This window comes from Coccinella septempunctata, chromosome 7 (assembly GCF_907165205.1).
Source record: "Coccinella septempunctata chromosome 7, icCocSept1.1, whole genome shotgun sequence".
Classification (NCBI taxonomy): Eukaryota; Metazoa; Arthropoda; class Insecta; order Coleoptera; family Coccinellidae; genus Coccinella; species Coccinella septempunctata.
In genome coordinates, this window is record NC_058195.1 from 28,330,863 (window position 1) to 28,334,112 (window position 3,250).

A 3,250-nucleotide genomic window follows, 5' to 3' on the forward strand; every position below is an offset into this window, starting at 1 on the left:
CTCCGAGAGCTACACATTGCTCACCGTTTCACCCCTCCGTATACACCCCAGTGCAACGCCGTACAACGAGCCAATCGTACCTTGAAGACTATGATGGGTCGGTTCTGTGAAGCCGACCACCTTACTTGGGATGAGAAATTAGGTGAACTAGCTAAACAAAAACCTACAGGATTCACACCGGCATTTCTGAACTATGGAAGGGAATTAGCAGTTCCAAAGGCAATCTATTCTTCAAACACCCAAGTCGATGACACCGAGGAGACAAACAGAAGAAAGAAGAGTAAATCCTACTCACCGTACAGAACAAATCCGTCATCTTCAGGAGGCCTATGAGTTTGTCAATACCGGGTTGTACCGTGCATTTGAGCAACAGGCTCACCATTACAACCTCCGTCGAAGGGAATTTCGTTTTCATGTCGGTGATAGAGTTCTGCACCGTGCTAATCCGTGGTCATCCGCCGTTTATAGCTTTGCAGCCAAATTGGCTCCGAAGTTTTCTGGTCCGTATACCGTTGTGAAAGGAATTTCACCCGTGTTTATGACCTGAAAGGTGACAGTGGTAAGAAAATCACCAATATTCACGTTAAGGATTTCAAACCGTTCATCCGTCTTACTCACCTGGTTACAGTCCTGATGAATCCGTTCCACCATAACCTATAGATCTAACCTGACCCTGCCAGGGTTGGATAATTCAAATGTCTGTTCCGTACAATTTTGTTTGTTCTGTGGAGTTTTCATTACCACCAGACAGAACCGTCTGACTGTCACGAGTAAGTAAGTGGTATCCCACAACACCTACAACAGAAAATTCCGTTAATTCACTGGAAAAACAGGAACCGTTACCGTTAATTCAAGTTTCTGTACTAATTATGGGACCGATAATAATAAGTGAGATACACCCGTCCTGTCTGTCTCTATTTCACTCCTGTGTTACCGTTAAATACAATAACCGAATAGAAAATAACAATAGAAGGCTGACACCGCTTACACCGAAATTACAAGCTCGCCTGAACGGTAAGTGAAATAGAACATTATATTTTTATCTCCTTATTAAAATTACCGACCGTGCTTACCGCTTCTTCCGAAATTCCACCGTACACCCTGTTATCCCTCTGCTCCAGGGTTTCAGTATACTAAATGCTTTTCTCTCATTTTTATGCAACCTACAACTGCTGCCGATTCAAACACCCTCGGAGAAGTTCACCACCGTCACAAGAGGAGTCAACGACGCTGTCTAGTGTTCCAAACTTCCCTGGTTGGATGGTATTTGCAACTGTTAACCCCCATGGCATGTGCCCGGAGCCGGCTTTGCGAAGTCCACCCTAATATGGTTCAGAAATAACACAACGAATGACAAATCGAAATGGTACCCACTTTAAAGATTCCGTCCTGTTCTGTTTCCACGATTTTTCGGCATTTCTTTCACAAATGGAAATTGAAATCTGGAACCACTCGGCAGAATTTGACAATTGGAGGTTAGCTAATAGACTACAGAACTTCGTCACGTCACTGACTACGGACAGCACCACCGGAGCGGGCACACGTCAACGCGGACCATAGAGTGGGAGTAACCGAGATAGCATTAGCCGAGTATACGCCACCAGGAGTAGATTAGGTGAACTTGTTTAATGTAAATCTCAATCGTCTTGCCGTGAATAGTTAAACCGTAAACTGGACTTAGTAGATTTCACCGTGAAAAATTTAATCCACTACTTCATCGTGGATTCAATTTTTTTACCGAAGCTCCGGGGATGTAACGAGAGGGTAGTTTTCAAACCTACCCCCCCATTTCAGAATAATTCTTTTAGTTTTCATTCTTAAGTAATTTTGTTTTTGAATTAATTTTCCGAGGAATCTTTTCAAATTTCCAATTCAGGATTCCGACATCGTTCGCAATTGTAAACATTCCGCACCGTTTTTATTCCGTTTTCATTTCTTAAAAACGATGTCGCACCGTATGAAACATCCTGAATTGGAAGATAACCGTGTTTTTTGTTCGCTAGCACAGATAAGTCGAAATTAAGACGTCTTCATCGACGCATAATCTACCGAATTTAGACTGTCGGGGCACATCTGATTTCCGCACCCCCCCTGTGGCTATAAAATCAGATGTTCCCCCCGCAGGCCACTTCATTTACGCTTGACCTACGATTTACGTCACTTAAGACTTGCTATTCGCTTGTTACGAAAACTTGCTTAGTGCCGTCCGCCGGATTTTTCTTTCAGAAGTTTGCTTTTTAGTTTTTTTTTTTTTATTAACGAATAGAGTTCAAATTTTCTTTTGCTTTCTTTTCCCATTCACCGCAGCTGGGGCGATTCTTTCCGTGTTTTCCGAGTGTAAGTGGCCGAATATAGCCCAGAGGTAAGACGACACTCCGTTTTTTTTTTATTATTCACTGTTGGAACTTCAGCTCCTTCACCATTCCTATACCACAATCTGAGTTCCACCCCTACTGTCATTAAAGTACCCTGCTGGTGTGAATACCCGAGGGATACCGAAAGCACTTTTCGCTGGCGCACCCTTTCCTCATTTTCCTTCTTTTTATCTCGTTCCCGTGTTCACACCTACGGTTAGGGAGGCATTCTGCTGGTGTGGATACCCGGGGAGTGCCGAACACGCCTAAGGGTGAGCTGTCGTAACCCTGTGTCGTAATTTTTCATCCCCTAACTTGGCTGAAGTCCGATATCTGTCCGTTAAGTGTGCGTCTTAGGTTCTGGCTGGCGAACAAGTTCTTAAACCCCCCGTATACCGTTTGAGATCGAATCATGTTTCATTCCGTCCGTTTTTCCCTGTAAATTTACTGATCTCGAGTCTTTCACTGTACGAACTCTACAATAGTGCCATTTGTGTTCCCTTGTGCGAGTCGACAAATATAATTTGTGCCCGTTGATTTTGACTTTCACTGGTTGTCGCTAACACCCCAGACACCGAGGAACCTTGTCTTCGGGTAGTAGCTACCAGGGTAGGTTTGCTATTTTTTCCTTAAAGAATAGGTGGCGCTCGAGTACACCGAGGAAAAGCCATTACACGTTTTTGTTCTCGGAGGCTAGAAGAGCCTGGATATTTAGTGGAAGTTGTATGTTTGTCTCCGATAGTTTTTCAATCAGTTCGTGTTTTTCTCTAGTTTTGACACAACTAAATATCAAATGGTTTAGATCTGCGATTTCTTCGTCTTCTACGCATAAAGGAGAATTTGCTATTCCAATCTTGTGCGAATGCTCATTAAATAGTCCGTGATTGATCTTCATT

At 43.4% G+C, this 3,250-nt stretch overlaps 1 long non-coding RNA gene across 1 annotated transcript; it reads right to left on the minus strand.

Annotated features, from left to right (window-relative positions):
* Positions 1-315: 315 nt before the first annotated feature.
* On the minus strand, positions 316-1,621 carry LOC123317882. The gene is made up of 3 exons (XR_006538209.1): positions 1,074-1,621; positions 619-795; positions 316-543 (listed from the first exon to the last, which is right to left on the minus strand). It is a non-coding gene; the product is annotated as an uncharacterized LOC123317882 (long non-coding RNA).
* Positions 1,622-3,250: the final 1,629 nt, after the last annotated feature.